Genomic DNA, 19403 nt, shown 5'->3' on the forward strand with positions numbered 1-19403 from the left:
TCAATTATGCAAATGAAATGCAAAACCAACTTTTATTTCATTGGTGAAAATGCACTATACAAAAGGCTGAAACCAACACTGTATTACACACTATAAAACAACTGTCAAGAGGGTGGATCTCATTCTAAGTGTTCTCGCCACAATAACACTTATTTTTTATTTTAAAAAAATGAAAAAACAAATAAAAAGATAAAAAATCATCTGGAAAAGGACAGATAGGAAAGGAAAGGGTTACTCAGGAAAAACCTATCCATTCCCACTGGAGGGGGGAGACTCCTGGGGAGAGCACACGAGTGCTCCCCTGGGGGTTGGTGGAGGACAACACAGCAAGATAAACAAGGAGGTCCCAGCAAGAGACTTCTCCTCCGACAGCTGACTGGTTAGCATCCCTGCGCAGAAATGTGTACAAATCTGGATTACATCGAACGGCCAGATGCCTTATCCAACAGATGACAGACAAAGCTTGATCTTTGGCCTGACGGGAGAATTAAAAGGTGTTTATGTTTCAGCGATAATCAGAGGCAGACATCTCAAAATTTAAATTCTTCGTCAGCCTATCAATAATTGTGAATGTGTAAAATGTCCCGACAGCCCTGTTCCAGTTTCCATGCTGGGCCGGTTGAGAGATGTCTGACCGACACAATTCTCGGCCGTGCTCTGCAGGGCAGAGTTCGTTCAAAGCTGTGACCCATCTTCTAGAGAAATTCCCTCTGTTCACCTTTCTTGTGGAAATCAACCAGAGAGAGATTTCTTTTCTTATAAGAGGCCTCGCAGGATTGAAAAGTAAGCAACAGGTTCCCCCATAATTAATCAATTCCCAAATCCCAGGAATCGATAAACCGCGACTATGACACACTACAGTCATTCCAGTTTGGAACAAAGGCAGCGTTTGCCGCATTCAGAATAAAAGCTTTCTCATCATTGTTTTGATATTGATGCGCCATATAAACTTGGTCCTTTTTTATTTTTTCTTCTTCTTCGGCGGCTTCAATTTTATTATCTGCAAAATAAGAGGCATTGTATGTACAGGGGTATGTATTTATATGTGCTGTGTGTGTGTGTGTGTGTGCGCGCGTGTGTACACGTAAAGATTAAGTTCTCCGGAAGCAGAGCCTGACGCAGGGATTCAGAGGCATGTGTCTGACAGAAGGCATGCTCCTTGAGACAAACCTGAGAGGGAGGTGAAGCAGGCAAGAAAGGGGAAGATGTTGAACAAGGACAGGGTCTCAGGTAAAAATCTCAGCTTAGACCGACTCACAAGAGAAGAATAAGCAGACCAGAAGTATAACACATGAGTTTGTATCTCAGAATACTCCCCACCTTGAGACAACAGGATTGGCCATTATTACCCCATTACTAGGCCCTGGGACGCCCCCCGGGTCGAGGGAACCACTTCTCCCGGGTGAAGAGGCTTATCTGCAGATGACGACAATTCTTTGGAGGAGGCCAGCCAAGAGCGTTAGAACATTTACCGCAGTTGGGGGATGGGCACACCGGTCCTATATATAAAGGAGACCTGGAGAAGGCACCAACGTATATGTTGTATATATGTGAATATGAGTATACATTGCATATATGTGAATGCAGCTAATGAAGGTGCACGCACACATATGGGAGGTGGGGGAGGTGACGGGGGGGGGGGAGGGAGAAAGAGCAAAACTGACCTCTATTCCCTCTATTGGCTTACAAGGTGATTTTGAGGACACAGTAATATAATATCTGAGGAGATACTAGATACTCTTACCTCCTGCCCTCTCAAACCCATCCTGACTCCATTTTACTATTCCCTCTGCCTTTGACTACCTCCCCCACCTGCACAGCAAGTTTACCTTTGACTTCAAAGTGCCTATCGAGTGCCTCCTTTTTGGAAGTTTTCCAGGTCTGCCTCCTCCGCTAAACACGGCACCCACTGCACTCGTCATAGTGTAAGGCACATTAACACCCTGTGTGCAGCACCCACCTTAGGAATCGGAAATCCCTGGGCTCAGATCCCAATCCCCTATTTAATACGCATGTGGCCTTTGGCAATGTCAAAACCTCTCTCCTTTCGCTTTCTGTGAAGGTGAATGATGCCACCAACCTCAATTTTTTTATTATTCATTTTTAAAGTTATGGTGATATGTTATTTGATGGTTCTTTTCTCTGCATGAAGGAGCACATCTGTAGTAATCCAGGCAAAGTAGACTCTATGGCACCCTTGAAACCTCAGGACTCCCATCAAAAAAGGGAATGATTCTACTTGGGTTTAAAGGAAACAAAAGAATGCACAGTTCTTGCACTGAAGGAATCTGACATTAAAGAGAGGGAAAACGTGAAAATGGAGACCAAAGGGCGTCCCAGGCCATGAACCAAATCCCCTGGGAGCAGCTGGGCTCGGCAAGGAATGCTCAACTATTCTGAACCTCTATTCGGGCATACTGACTTCCGGAACTAGATCCTCTCTCTACAGAGTCTGGGACTGTACCCTGCCCTCCCACGGGCGGCACACCTGAAGTCATTCTGCAACGTCTAGTACCTCTCTCCGGGCGCTCCTCACACCACACAGCGATTCTCAGCCTTTGAAGACACGCCACCCTGGAGTTGGCTTTACTGTCAACATCTATCAAAGTCCTTTGCTTGTAGCAAAAGGCATTCTTTGAATCCTCCGCTTAATGGGCTGCTTCGTGGCTTTCCGGTGCTAGCTGGCCCTCGGCACAGAGCACTGGCATTATTTTTGTTGTTTTCAGAACAATACTGCAAATGCCACGCCATCTTAGCAGCTCATGTGGTAGGAAAATGATGTTGGTAGCCTACTCTGGTTACCAACGGCTGCATGATAAGTCACTCCAAAACGTAGTGGCTTAACACAGCCATTTTCTGCTTTCGTGCAGTTCCGTGGGTGGGCTTGGCTAGCGGGGCAGTTCTGCTCGTCTTCCTTGGGGTCTTTCAGGCCCCACTGCAGATGGCAGTTGGGGCTGGTGTCATCTGGAAGATCAACTGGGGTGCTGGCTAAAGTCTTAGAGCATCTCCTGAGTAACTGTGGCCATATGGTGTCTTCCACGCCTCAGAATAGGAGAGGGGAGCAAGAAGCAACCATCTCATTTTTTAAAACAATGAAAACAAAGCCCAGGAGAGACTCAGGTACCGTATGCATGCCCTTTGCCTCCTTCCTTTCCCCTGCTTGTGGCCTGGTAAGCCCAGGCTCCTGAGGTGAACAGTGAGCCAGCAGCAAGGGGAATCGGTGAGAACAACGTTCAGGCCAACCTTCAACACACAAGCAACATCCCAATGCACCCACACATGAATAAATGCACACCATCCCACGATGGGAGCTGAAGGAATGAGTTCATGGAGACACTTTCATGAGCATCTTAATTTTCTACCTGAACATCTGAGCATTGAGAGGCTCATACCATTTTCTGATAAGCATCTCTGCTGCTCTGCAGTCTGTCTCTTGTCATAGGCGTCCAGCCCTGTGAAAGGTCTTGGAATTCTCAGGGTCCAATTACCTTTCCCAAAGGGAGTACTAAAAGGGATAAAGTAATGAAAAATGATTATACATTTCTCAATCTTCGCTGATAAGGCAAACCAAAGGTGATAAGATGACCACAGGTTTTCTGTCTGGCGGCATTGCCGTTGCTGCCTGCTAATCTAAAATAGCAAGTTCCTCAGCCTCCACCCAGACCGAATTTTCTCTGTGCATTTCTAATTGCCTGATATTATGTCTATGAGTTTAGTGTGTGCCTCTCTTTGCAAAAATGTAAACTCCACGAAGGCCAAGACTTTATCTTGTTTCTAGATATCCCCTTGACAACATCTGGTACATAGTAGGTGCTCATTAAATATCTGTTGAGGGAATTAATTAACATGAACTTAATCCAAACTTTGTGAGGTTATGCTATGCAAGATGAGACGTTATCCTGAATGAGATGTCAAGGTGCATTAACAACATTATGCTCAGGAAAACTACAAGAGCAGTTAGAGGTATAAACAAAGAACCATGAGAAAACACAGAGAGAAAACCACGAAAGACTTTATACATGTGAGCACTGTCCATTAAAATGAACAGAGATGTGATTCAGACAAAACGATAGACTTGCTGTGACTTGAGTCCTGTTTCAAATGCCCATTGTCTAGGAATCAGACTTCCTGACTCTGTGACCTTGGATTATGAACTTGTATAGAGCTTCTTCCTCTATAAAATAAACATCTCTGCCCAGATAATCACTAAGGTTCCTTTCCATGACAACAAGGAGGGAATTATGACAGACGGAGCAGGGTTTGGCATCAATCCCTCAGTAAGTCTGAGGTGTAATAAAATGGCTTTAGACTCATAGAGGTTCAAAGCGCCTCACCACCAAACTGTCTTCTATCAAGGTCTATCGGCAAGGATGTGCTCTGTGGAGTTAATTATGAGAAAGAGAAAACTAAAAACCAAAACGGAGACTTTTTAGAATTACTTATTTTGAATCCATTTCAAACTTAAAGAAAAATTGCAAAAATCATTGAGTTTTCATATACCTCATTCATCTTCTCCTAATATATTAACAGTCTCTTTCTCTTTAGTGGCTTAAAATGTAATTGGGTCATATCTAGTTATGGGTCTCTTTTCTTGCATCCTGTTTTGTGCCTGGTGTCTTCACTCAGCACTGGAAAATTGCCTTCTATTATTTCTTTGAATTATTTCCTCATTTCGGTTGTCTATGCTTTGAGAGGGAAATCCTACTTGTTGGGGACTGGGCCCTCATATTTTGATTTTCTATGTCAATGTTTCCCCAGATTTTCTCTGTATCTTTTGCTTTGTGTTCTGACAGATTATTTAAAATGTTTCTTCCAGGTGTTAAATAATATTTTTTTTTCTTGATCATTACTATTATGGCAATAATAGTTTGACTTCAGAGCAAGGTTGTTCCTTTTGGAGGCTTTGACATTTTAGGAACAGATAGCCCTTTGTCATGAGGAATGACCTTGTGCGTTGAAGGGTGTTTAGCAGCATCTCTGGTCTCTACCTGCTTGCCACCGGATAACACTGTCCTCAGTCGTCACAACCAAAAAGGTCTCCAGACATTGTTAATTGCCTCAGGTTGAGACCACTGATTTAGAGGAAGTTTAACGTCCCTATTGCATCTCTTTTATAGCAGCCTCCTCTTTTATATGGATTCTTCCATGGAGTCACTGGTTCTTATGAAATCCCAAGAAAACCATTCTGGGACTCGTGCATCAAGGATGTGAGCAATTATGGTGTGGTTTATTGGAGCGAAAACAAAGGCTGCCACGACTAGGTGGCTGAGCTCCATCTTGCAGCAGAAGAAGTCTAACCTCTGGTGTCATAGGCCCACCAATCCCGGGAGGAGGGCCAGGGCCTGGAGACGCTGTGCCCTTTCTCTGGCATTGGCATCCGAAGCTTCAGTTAGTAGTCTACTTCAGTCTCTGCCCGCACGTGGGCTCACGCTTGGCTGCGGCCAGGCCCACAGGGCTGCTATGGAGAGAGGGTGAACAACCTAACAAACCTCGGGCCGTTGTTAAGTTTCCCTGTATTTCCTCGGGTTTGGGAAGGAGTAAACTCTCTTTCATATCCAATCTTCTTCCTAATTCTTCCCAGGCTAGCGCTGGGCCTTCCCTCTATCCAATTGCTTTCCTGGATTTTCCCAGGCTGGGTTCCTCCCCTTTAAGTCACCATTTTGGCTTCTGCGTACACCTCAGCAGAGCAATTTCCCTTGTGTCACCAGCCCCTTCCCCAGTAATCTGGGGGCATGTCTGGTTGAAAGGAGCGGTTGCCTGGGGAGACTGAAAAAGCTGGTTGTTCCTACTCAGGGGCAGGAAGGGACGTTTGTCCCCTTAGCAGAGTGTCTGGAAGGCACAGCCTAGTCATTCAGGCTCAGCCAGTTTAGCTCCCTTCTCTTTTGTTAATAACTAGCTGCCTATGCTAACCTGAACACAATTAGGCTTTGTTAAATTTCTCTCCCTTTCCTTGAATTATTTCTGTTTTCAGAGTCAAGGGTTCCGTTTGTTCATCTTGGTCCTCCTCTGTCCTCCTTGATTTCCCTTGAATGTCTGGCGGTCTTTCCGTACATATTCATCAACCAATTAATATAGGTCACTTAATCAATTAATATAAGTCACTCATGTGAGTCTCTAGTTTGAGTACGGTTCCTCCCTCCCAACAGACCTCTTCTCTGAACAGAGGGACAGACCAGGAACTCAGGGAGAAGCCTGTGACTAAGCAGGTTTCATTGTAGGATGAACCGGTTCAAAACAGGCAGGCAGATCAACTGATCCCCTCAACAGATGTGACAGAGTGCCTTACTCTGGGACACCAGGACCCATACCGACGTTCTAGAGATCTTCCCGATCCCTGCCTCTCCTCCGGCCCTTACCTCTGTGGTTGACCGAACCCAAGCCAGGAATGTTTCTGAGGCTCCAGGAAATAATAATTCCCACACTTAACCCAACTATTACTGCCTTGCCCCAGGGCTCTTCTGAGCCCCTTCTTCCAAATGCCCTTCAATAGGTAAGTGATTAAACAAACTGTGCTACATCTATATTGTGGAATACTACACAGCAATGAAAAAAACCAAACTACTCATGCCTGCAACAACTTGGATGGATCTCATGGTGATTATGCTGAGTAAAAAAAAGTCAATTTCAAAAAATTAGCCACTATGTGATTCCATGACAAAAATAAAGAAGTGGAGAGCAGATCAGTAGCTGCCAGGGGACAGGGATGGTGCAGGGGGGCACAGCATGGGTGTGACTATAAAGCACAGCATAAGGGAGACCTTTGTGATGACAGTGTACTCCCTCTTGATGGTGGTGGTGGTTACACAAATATATACATGTGATAAAACTATATAGACTACACACACATACACACAGTGCATGTAAAACTGATATAAATTCCGAATAAAGTCTGTGGACTGTACCAAAGTCAATTCCCTGGCACAATGTCACCACTAGAGAACACTGATGAGAGTAACTCCCTTCATACAACCTATAAAGAATTTTCCTGTGTGTGTGTGTGTGTGTGTGTATTACAACTTCTCATGAATCAATAATTATTTCAAAATAAAAATATTTTTAAGTGAGGGTCACTCTGATCCAATCTTCATACCCACCACCAGACCCACTCGTGACCATCTTTGACCCACTGAAATCCCCCTCCCGTTCTTAGGCAAATAGGGTTCAATTCTCCCATAAGCATTTCAATGGAATTTCTGGAGGTAGAGGAAGCAAACCCTTGTGTTCACAAACGGCAATCCTGACTTGGAAATATATATTTCTTTTGAATTAAGAGAGATACTAAGGTTCACAGAGTAGAGTTTCAATCAAAAGCTTGGCTTTAAAAAAAACCCTACAAGATTTAAAGAAAGCAATCTACATTTATTCATATATTCCCTTAGGAACTCTAAAGTTTATCCTTGAAATGGGGTAGCACAAGAAAAAGGTGCTAAACATTGCCCGTCGATGTTAACTGAGCATATTACAACACTCCTCTTGACAGAGTTGTGTCCTTGGCGTTTGGTGAAGGTGTTTCTGAGGAACACCCACGTGAAAATGGCTGCTGCACATGGCACTTCATTTAGAGATCATTTCCCATAGGTTACTCGGAGTCTCCTAAGGTATCTCCATCCATTTCCTTCAGTGCTGTGTTCTCAAAGTGTGGTCCCCAGTCCAGCAGCCTTTCCAATATTAGACGCAGATTTGTTAGAAATGCCCATTCCCAGGCCATGTTGACTCAGAAACTCAAGATGGGACCCAGATATCTCCTTTCACGGGCCCTCCAAGAGTTCCCAGCGTACGCTAGAAGAACTACTACTGCCTCAGAATACAGGGCTGGGTCTCCCATTATCGAATTTGGCTGCAAAACAAAAGTATTTTTTTTTATGACTTAAAATAAAAGAAAAAATATGTAGCGATGGGGGAAATCCCTTATAAAATTGTTTTTATTCTATCTTTCTGCTACTGAGAACTGTGTATATTTTAAATCCTATTCTTTTCTTTTTAAGTCTCGTTGGCTTTACTGAAGGGTTCATCCTATCAAGTAGAAAGGCGAGGCCCCGCTCCAGTCTGATTTTCCTCTTGCTGCTAGGAGAGTCTGTGCCAAACTGGAAGGTAGTCATGGTAAATATATTAACCCAGAGTTATCGTCCGGACTCCTTCCCTTGCCCCAATTTCTTATTTTTCTTTTATTGGATTTTGTTCCTTTGGGGAGAATAGAAAGTTATAAATATCATCAATAAATAAAAGAACCCTTAACAACGGTGGCAATGTGTTCTTATACGCTGCCGCGTGTTTCACTCAGAGTATGAAACGCAGATTATGCAGACTGAGCAGATGTTACCAGACATTAAATCGTTTCACAAACAGATGACAGATCAGGAAAATGCAAGTACCGCCTAGGAAAAAAAATATATTTTTATGTGTAACTCCCAGGGATATTCTTATGAAATAGAATTATTATTGCCCTTTTGTTTAAATGTAACAGAAAGGATTTAGGTTTAGATTTATTACATTAGTATATTAACCACTATTGTTCTTTTGGCTTCTTGCCTTTGGGTGATCTTTTCTTGTTGGGAATTATTTTCTGTTTCCATCATCTTGAAACAAACAGTGTGTTTATTTCAATTGTCTTTTTATTTTTCCCTGAGCCAACAGACCAATACAATTCCCATCTGAAAAAGTTCTTCTGAAATTTCCCATGTAACTAACAAAACACCAGGACTACTGATACATTGCGTAATCCCATGAATATGCTGTATTTTGGGTTTTATCTGTGACACATTCTAACATGTCATTGAAAAAAGATATGGTTAAGCCGATGTTCAATTGGAAGAGGAGATGAACAATCACACAATAATCAACAAGAATGCTTCTTGAGCAACACTTAAATGACTTCTTTTGTTTAAAGTCTGAACTTTGGAGGATAGAGAAGAAGTGGAAAACATATTCTCTGAAGACTGAAAACCAGCTCACATAGATTATGTTTCCATTAGGTTTCACTGCTCCACTCGATAGCCCTTCAAATCTGCCTGTCTCATCCTTGGAGACCCTGCCTAATCATTTTCTTTTTTCTTTAAAGTACTTTTTTCTAAAAATGGCTTTTTAGAAAGAGAGGGGAAAGGAGAGAGATAGGGAGAGACAGAGAGAGAAACACTGACTTGTTGTTCTACTCATACATGCCGTCACTGGTTGATTCTTATTTATGCCCTGATTGGGGATGGAACCCACAACCTTGGCATGTTGGGACCACGCTCTAACCAACTGAGCTACCTGGCCAGGGCCATTGTCTATGGGCTGGTCACAACCAGACCCCTGACAACAGGCTAGGTCCTGTTCTAAATCAGGCAACTACAAAGAACCTTGGAACTGTCACCCAGCTGCTCCAAATACTATACCACCTGTTAGAGTCCCCTGCTGCTCCCTTGCCCAACAACGCAGAGCCCCTGGGCATTATTACTGAAACACTCCGACTTCTGAAAATCCTCTCAAAGCATACCTTATGTATTCATTTCCCACGGCTGCCATAAGAAATCCCCATAAACTTAGTGGTGCAAAGACAACACAAATGTATTCTCTTGCCGTCCTGCAGGTCAGGAGTCTGATGACAGACTCCGCGGGATAGAAGCAAGGCATCCGCAGGACTGGCTTCCTCCGGGAGGTTCCAGGGAGAATCTGTTTCCTCACCCTCGCCAGCTGCTGGAGGCCACCTGCATCCCTTGGCCCTTGACTCTTTGCATCTGCAAGGCCAGCAACGCCTGGGTGACCTTCCCCGCGTCACATCTCTCTGACCCCGACTCTTCTCCTGCTGCATCCATTTTTAAAGACACTGTGACATTACGGGTGCACCTGGGTACTCCAGCTACTCGCCTGGGTTAAGGGTTTGCTGATTAGCAACCTTAACTCTATTAGCAACCTCAATTCCATCAGCAACCTTGATTGCTCTTTGCCAAGGAATATATTTATGGGTTCTGGGGATTAAGACGGGGACCTCTTTGGCGGGAGGCATTATTCTTTCTACCAGGAGGACCAATGAGCCAAGAAGTGAGTAAGTGAGTGACGGACACAATAGACTGGCAGACCTAGTGAGTGTCCCGCTCCAGGGAATGGCAGGTCAGCTCCTCAGAAGCAGCCAGTTCTCAGAAGAGTCGCTGTAGGCAGAGTGGAAGCCTAGCTCCCTGCTCACTCCTTCACCTCTCTGGCTCCACGCATCTTGTTTAGAGGACAGGGATAATAATAACACCTATTTCACAGGGTGACTATAAGCATGATGTGGGAAAACACGGCAGTGTCAGGAATCTAGCAACAACCTAAAAAAAAAAAAGCATTGAAATAATGAAGACTTTTAAAACTCAATAAAAACATATGAGCCTATGTTCCATGGTACAGGTGTATCTTGTTTTATTGCACTTTGCTTTATTGTGCCTCACAGGTGTTGCATTATTTACAAACTGAAGGCAAGACTCTGCACCAGCCAGGAGATGACAACTCTCTCTATTGGGACACTCGCTTTATGGCGGTGGTCTGGAACCAAACCTACAATATCTCCCCGGTACACCTGTACTAAGGCACTACATCTAGAACACAGCATCCTAGAGTTTGAAGTATCTCACAGCCATCACATGGGAAATAAAGAGTGGAGGTTCAGAGAGGAAAAACAATGTGATTCAGTTTATGCCAGCAATAAAATGAGAAATCAGTGCTAGAAGCCATGAGACATCTCTCTTCAACACCACTCAACCATGGATCAGGGCGTAAAGCCAAGCAGGGACGGCCTGCATCTAGCAGACGGGGGCGTGTATGCCCGGGCCACTGAGCACACCTCCCCCGAGCCCTGTCTGTAGGGAACCTGGCCTTTCTGACATGTGGGGGCCACTCTCCTTCAGAGGACTTCTGATTACTTTCAAAAAATAATTTTTCAGCCTGATCAGTTGGTGGCACAGTGGATGGAGCGTCGGACTGGGATGCGGAAGGACCCAGGTTCGAGACCCCACAGTTGCCGGCTTGAACGCGGGCTCATCTGGTTTGAGCAAAAGCTCATCAGCTTGGACTCAAAGTCGCTGGCTCAAGCAAGAGGTTACTCGGTCTGCTGAAGGCCCGCAGTCAAGGCACATATGAGAAAGCAATCAATGAACAACTTAGGTGTCGCAACGAAAAAAATGATGATTAATGCTTCTCATCTCTCTCCATTCCTGTCTGTCTGTCCCTATCTATCCCTCTGTCTGACTCTCTCTCTGTCCCTGTAAAAAATAATAATAATTTTTCAGCAAAGTTTCAGTGATGGGGAAATAGTTCACCATGGCTACAAAGCCAGGCACATAATTGTATATTCACAATAATAGCAATTATGTAGAAATAAACATTTGTAATTGTCTTGCAATTGTTGCCAAAAGTGTTTAGCTTAATGTTATATATGCTGCATTTTTTAATTGTTTTTCTAGCTTTTCTACATTTTTTAGATATTCTAAATAGGTGTGATATTTACAATATAAAACAGAGATGTGCTTATTTTATTAAAAAAACCAATAATGGGAAAGATTACTTGTCTTTTGGTCATTGATTTTGTTTCCTCATGATGCCAGATTTCTAAGAACCTGGACATTCAAGACAAATATAGCCTCCAAAATACTTTCTTTATAGCCTCCAAAATACTTCTATCTATATTCCTTTCCCTATTTCTAGGGGATATCTGCTTTATCCCATATCACTATTTCAAACATTCTAACATTACCTACCAAGTCTACGGACCCTAGAAAACTGAAATGCACCCATCAGTCCAAACAATAAATCAAAACACGCGGTTGGGTACACACCCCATAGTCACCATCACTGGCCTCACTTAACCAAAGCTCTCTGGCCTCAGTGCTACATTCCCTCTCCATTATCACTACATCCATTATTCAGGCAAACGCCTTGCTAATATAACTTCATATCAAATAAAGAAATGTGTTCAGAGATTGCAACTCTAAGTAGGAACACAGGTCTGGTCTCTCGTAACCCACATTCCCCTGGATGCAATTAGTTTAATCTCTTTCTGACTATGTTCCTAATATAGGCTTTTACCCTGGACCATTTTTCATGGGTCTTGGTTTTTCATCACTCAATTCTTGAATAAGACCACAGACATTAAAATGATAACATATCATGTTGAAATCAAGGTTAAGTTCAAGGGGGGAAATAACATGCTCCATCTACAGTTAGAATGAAGGAAAGTGACTGCAGACCATGACAGCATCACTTTCATAATATTTGGACTTGTTCCTTGCTGTCGCATTTGGGTTACTGGAGTTATATTTTGAAAGTTGGTCTAAAGCATCCAGAGGTCACTGTGCACGTGGGGAAGGGGGAGTGCTGGGGAGACAGGTTTGCTCAGACCCAGGGCCTTAACAATTCGGTAAGATGGCAAATCCAGTCATTATTACAGAAAGATCTCAAAGTCTTCATTTAAAATGGAGAGAAAGTCTGGCCTGACCTGTGGTGGCACAGTGGATAAAGCGTCGACCTGGAAATGCTGAGGTTGCCGGTTCAAAACCCTGGGCTTGCCCGGTCAAGGCACATAAGGGAGTTGATGCTTCCTGCTCCTCCCTCATTCTCTCCCTCTCTCTTCTCTAAAATGAAGAGAAAGTCTTACTCAAAGTGACTATGAATTAAAAAGTTATCCCAATAAATTAAAAAGTTTAAAAAAAAACTATCTGAGAAAAAACAAAATCAAGCCCTACCTGATAGCCAAAGAAAGAATTCCAACAAATCAGACTTATGAGACGTTCAGGGTTTATTACATTGATTATTAATACTATGGGCTTCTAGGAGTCCCATGATTGATTGAGATTCAGAAGTTTCCCGCTATGGCCCCTGTGACCTAGCTTGTCTTCCTTGTGCCCTGGAACACTGATTCCCCCTCCATTTTACCCCCCGGACGACTACCTCTTTCTGTACCTTCAGTCTCTGAAACATCCTGACATACAGGAAGGCCATTAATTGTCAGGGCTTAGAATTTGTCTGATCTCACCAGCGTCCTCAAAAACATCCTGTCTCTACTCTAATATTAATTATCATAATCACGTAACAGCAAACACTCACTGAATGCTTACTCTGTCTCAGGCATTTTTACTTGAATGAACTCATTTAACTCCTATAACCACCATATGAGGTAGGTATCCATTGTTAAATTCTCTGAGCCTCAGTACTCTCATCTGTAAAATGAGGGGATACAAAATGACAAAGATCACAGCATGGGTAAATATTAGGTCTAGGAATCACACCCCAAGTTTCTCAACCCTAGAGTCCATGGTCTTGAACATAGCATTGTGCTCGCCCATTCTCCTTGATATCAAAATCTCCAAGGTCAACGGCATGCATCCATTCAATCTATATAGAACATGTCTACTTCTAGAGTTTATCTTATTCCAAAGGAGATACATATATATGGAAATATATATATATATATGGATATATATATATATGGTCTACCAGAAGGTTCTGTCCGTTTTTGGAATAAAACAAAATACAAATTTTTCTTACAGTCAATAAACTTTATTAAATAATATAATTGCCATTATTATTAATGATTTCTTGCCAGCGTGAGGGCAATTTGTATATCCCATTTTTGAAAAATGTTTTATCTTTTGATGCGAAAAACTGAACCAGTGCTTGTTTGATATCTTTTTCATTTTTGAATTTTTTGCCCTTCAAAAAATCTTGTAAGGATAAAAACAAGTGATAGTCGGAGGGTGCTAAGTCCGGGGAATATGGTGGATGTGACAGACATGCTTCTGTAGCATTTCTTCCTTGTTGAAATTCGTAAAAATTACAGTGGTGTAAATAAACTTTATCAGTAGCCATGGGTACACTATTGCTTCACACATAAGACTAACGTGAATCAACTTTGTTTTAGTTAATTTGCTACGTCAGTATGTATACATTAAGTGATAAAAATAGAGAGGCACACATGCATCAAATAAACGTGCTTACGTGTCGAAACTTGTTGTGATAGAAACGGACAGAACTTTCCAGTAGACCTTATATATATATAAACACACACGCACAAATATGTCTTTGCTACACAGACAGTCTCCAACTTGCAATGGTTCAACTTAACAATTTTTTTTGACTTTACGATGGTGCAAAAGCAGCAAGAGTACTACAAATTTTGAGTTTTTGATCTTTTACCTGGTAGCGACACGCAGTGCAATACTCTCTCATGGTGCTCAGCAGTGCAGAGAGCTATCACTCCCAGTCAGACATGTGATCACAACATTAGACAAACTCTACTCTACAGGGCACTGAGTAGCCAGCATTTTTTGGATACTGTATTTTGAGCATGTTTAAGGCAGGCCAGGTTAAGCTATGATGTTCAGTAGATAAGGTGTATTAAACACATTTTGGACTGATGATATTTTCAACTTATAATGGGTTTATTGAGCAGTAAACCCTATTGTAAGTCAAAGAGTATATAATTTTAGAATTACAGAAGAGTTGCAAAAATAGTATAGACAGTTCCCATACACCCTTCATTCAGCTTGAGTAAAGACCTTTTTTTTTCACACTGTCTTCAGTCTACAGGCCATTATTATCAAATTCAAATAGACTAAACCGCAACATACTAGGGATACAGCCACTGAAACCATCAAATATTTCAATAGTGCCTCACACGCAGGACTCGACTTTCCCCTTTGGTGGAGGTCCTCAGCTGGCTGACTCACACTTCACCTCTTATTATTATTAACGACCCCCTCTGTGCACACAGCAAGGCACTGACCTTTCAGACCAGCCTGTGTTTACATGAGGGACAAATCAAGGATATTTATTTGTTGGGTCCTTGATGAATCTATAGAATCCTGGGCCCATCACACCTTCCCACCCTACCTATGTCCTTGATGAGTCTAAAGAAGTGTCCTTCTCCTTAGAAATACAGAGAAAAACCATCTGACCTATTTCAGGTACTGTATACACCCAGGGTACCTCTCTTTGAGTTCCACCACGTGTTTGATTTTTTGAAAGCTAACAACAGTAGCGTCATCTGCTGACCATACTCAACTCACTATGTTTCCCTTGATCTTCATGGAGCTTCTCCATATCACTAACCCTGGGGAGGCTACCAAAGGGGTTGGAGAGCCGCTTCTCCTAAGACATGGCTTTTAACTGCTGAACTGTTGACGGTGTGGGGTTGCGGAAATGGCCATTTGCCAAAAAATACATGTTTATGCTGCCACCAGGACAATCTTGTTAGGCAGTGAGGACAGTGGATCCCCTTCTACAGTGTCAAATCCATCACTCAGGGATTTCCTGACTACCCACCAGCCCCGTCGGCTCCCCTGCTGTGTACTTGCCAAAGATCAAGTCACTTAACCATGCGGACCCCAAGGACTTCTCACAAATTAGTATTTATGAGTCTGATATTCTGTCCAAGCTAAACATTCTATGTTAAAACGTAGCTGGCTTCTTTCTCAATAAACTGCAAGTCTGAACTTCTCCAGCCAATATTTGCTAGAGGATCAGGTGGTTACTAATGAAATGACGACACCTAAGAGAGGCCTTAAAAGAGAATCAGAGGACATTTGGTCACTGAGTTACTCAGAATAAGAGAGAAGCCTTCCTCAGGTAATGTAAGACCAAGTGTTAATTACATTTTCAAATATTTCAAATATTAATACATTAAAAATATAAGAGGCTATTTCAAACAATACCCATATTTTAGAAATATAAAATTAGTCTACCCTCAGCATGGTATGATGGGAAAAAAAAAAACAGTCTTTGGAATTAGAGAAATAAACCTGAGTTTGGATGTGCTGCTTAACTTAGCTATGTGACTAGGTTCAGCGAAATTTTCCTCTTCTCTAAAATGAGAAAATGCACTAAAAAGGAACTGTAATGAAGATGAAATGTGACAATGCGCATAAGGAATTTTGCGGCAAGGACTAATTCAGTAATCTGTTCTCTATCCCTTAGAATTCTTTCTAGAACTCCCAGGTTCCCAGAGCAGCAAGAAAGTGGAAGATGCTATAGTATGAGACACATCAACAGCAAAATTTAGGGAATTTAAGTGAGGAAGGGTGTGAATCTCTGTATGCCTGTCCAGTAGTCAACAGCCAACAAAGAACATTTAAAACTAATTGGGGGGGAACCACCTGGATTTAGTCAGCTGGTTAATAACTAGCTAATGAGAGAGGGCAAGGACTTGCCAAACTCGTACACGATTAAAACTCACGGCCCTGGCCGGTTGGCTCAGCGGTAGAGCGTCGGCCTAGCGTGCGGAGGACCCGGGTTCGATTCCCGGCCAGGGCACACAGGAGAAGCGCCCATTTGCTTCTCCACCCCTCCGCCGCACTTTCCTCTCTGTCTCTCTCTTCCCCTCCCGCAGCCAAGGCTCCATTGGAGCAAAGATGGCCCGGGCGCTGGGGATGGCTCCTTGGCCTCTGCCCCAGGCGCTAGAGTGGCTCTGGTCGCAATATAGCGGCGCCCAGGATGGGCAGAGCATCGCCCCCTGGTGGGCAGAGCGTCGCCCCATGGTGGGCGTGCCGGGTGGATCCCGGTCGGGCGCATGCGGGAGTCTGTCTGACTGTCTCTCCCCGTTTCCAGCTTCAGAAAAATGAAAGAAAAAAAAAAAAAAAACTCACACGAGAACAATTGTCGGTGAAATCAATGGTTGAAGCGGTAGAGCATCAGCCTGGCGTGCAGGAGTCCCAGGTTTGATTCCCAGCCAGGGCACACAGGAGAAGTGCCCATCTGCTTCTCCACCCCACCCCCTCCTTCCTCTCTGTCTCTCTCTTTCCCTCCCGCAGCCAAGGCTCCATTGGAGCAAAGATGGCCCAGGCGCTGGGGATGGTCCCATGGCCTCTACCTCAGGTGCTAGACTGGCTCTAGTCGCAACAGAGCGACGCCCCAGATGGGCAGAGCATCGTCCCCTAGTGGGCGTGCTGGGTGGATCCCGGTCGGGCACATGCGGGAGTGTGTCTGACTGCCTCCCTGTTTCCAGCTTCAGAAAAATACAAAAGAAAAAAAATCAATGGTTGAAATCATGAGAAAATTGTGATGTTTGGGGAAAAGCAAGGACACCTACAATAGCTGGACATACACATGTATGTGGCTTATGCTCTTGTGCCCTGCTCACACCTACTAGTCGATGGTTCTTAAATTGTAGTACTGAACCTCCCCCTCTGCCCCCAGCCTCAGCATCAGATAAGAATCTATAAAAAAGGAAGCCCCTGAGTTCCGTCCTAGATCTACTGAATGTGAAGCTCTTGGGTATGGGCCCAGCTACCTGTGCTGTATCAGGCCCTGCAGGTAATTCTGAGGTGCCCTGAAGTTTGAGAACCGCTGCTTTTGTCCGACCCTGGAAGCCGGCAATGATCATGTCCGTACAGGGCAACAGTCCTTCAGAGGATTTCTTGTGATGGCACCCTTAATAAATTACTTAAACAAACAAACAAAAACCTGATTGAGATCAATAATAAAATGATACACTTTAATCTAAACATATTTGCCACATATACATGAAATGTAAGTAGTCTAATCGCACTATTTAAAAGACAGATATTGTCAGATAAATGTTAAGAATAAGACCCAAGGATATGTTTCTACAGGACTCCCACTTTAAATATAATGGCATAGGTAGGGATGGTGAAGGAATGGAAAAAGATGTACCAGAAATACCAATCAAAAATCACTGAAGTGACTATGAATATCAGACAGTGTGGACTTCAGAATTCTTTTTTTAAATTACCAGAAATAAAGAAGAACGTTATATAATGTTAAAAAGGTCAGTTGACCAAGAGACATAACAATCCTAAGTGTGTATTTACCTAAAAACAGAGCTTCCAAATACAGAAAACAAAAAGTAACAGAATAAAAAGGAGAAATAGAGAAATCCACAATTACAGTTGGAGACTTCAACATTCTCCTTCAGTAAGAGTTAAGACAGCATTGAGTAGACAAAACATCAGCCAGGATATAGAAGAGTTAAGAACAACACCATCAACCAACTTGACTGACCTCACTTTTGACAAGGGTCCCCTTACCAATATGAGAAGGACACTATATCAAAAGACCCCTGGTGGTAGAGAAATTTCATTAGACAAAATCCTGGACAAGTTGAGAGGGTGTGGATCGCAGGCGGCCAAAGTCCAGGATCAGCCTGAGTGGTGATGAAAGGCAACGGGCCCTCTCTGGGCCATTACCCTCTCACCTGTGTAACAGGCAGCTGCTGTACAGCGCAGGGAAGCGGAGTGGTTAAGAGACTGAAGACAGAGAGTCTGGGTTAAAATCCTAGCTCTGCCGCTTCAAATGCCTTGACTGTATGCCTTTCTATGCATCCCTTCACACAGAGACAGGTAAAATGACATGCAAAGCACCTACTCTACAGAGCTGACAGAGGAACTGTGATCATCTAAGTATTACACATGAAATAGTACCTGACACATGGCAAATGTAAAACAAATCTTAGTTATCTTTACAACTATTATTATTTCTAAAATTACTCAGAGTTGTGTGGCTCCACCTTTTCATGACTGTCTCCTTAAGAAGCTTCTGGCATTTTTTATTTAATCCATCCCCCATCCTGGAAATTTTAATACTATAGATATACTGTACATCTGTGCATGTGCTGTGTGCCTCTGGAAAGCCACAAACCACTGCAATATGTAATAACCAATTTTCACCCTCTTGGGAGAAATACTACCCCTGGTGAAAATGCATGTAATAAAGAAACTGATCTCTGACATTCTGTAATTCTAAATCTGCATAGATTATAAGACCTTTAAAATTACTTACGTGACCTAAATATGAACTGAAATTGCCAGTGGAATTGTTAAATTATGCCGTGAAGCATCTGGGAGAAGAACGGGTTAAGTCTAAGGATTTGGGAAAGATTCCCTAAATAGCGCAGGCAGGCATCTGGCCAGAGACTCCGTCCCATTAGATAAATATCATTACATCCTAGAAATATATTTATGTCCACGTTACTGGTACACACTCTGAGCTTGAAGATTTATGAGATTAGGGAAAAAATGTTTTAGTCATGAAGAATATAAAAAAATGAAATATTTTACGTCTAGTCCTGTAACTTGGGCAGATTGAAATGTTCTCCTAATTTCTCTTGACATGCGGTCCATCTCTCGTTAGCTTATGAGGGTGTCTGCAACTGCAGCACCTGTCAAATACTTATGTCCAATGATCAACGATCCCATTTAAAAGACAGCCCGACCTCATCTTGTCTTTAAGAGTGAAGCAAGAAGCCTAACACAAAATGTTATCCTGGCGCCAAGAAGGCATGTATTTTCTCAGCCCCTAAATCACACACTGATGGGAGAGTTAGACAAGACGAGAGCAGCTCCTTCGAATTCTCCAGCCTTTTGTTCCTTACCGCTCTTAGCGGTCTGCAGCCCCATCTTGATAAGTTATCAGAGCATGATTTATCCTTCACATGGCTT

Source organism: Saccopteryx leptura, chromosome 9 (assembly GCF_036850995.1).
Source record: "Saccopteryx leptura isolate mSacLep1 chromosome 9, mSacLep1_pri_phased_curated, whole genome shotgun sequence".
In the NCBI taxonomy this organism is placed as follows: Eukaryota; Metazoa; Chordata; class Mammalia; order Chiroptera; family Emballonuridae; genus Saccopteryx; species Saccopteryx leptura.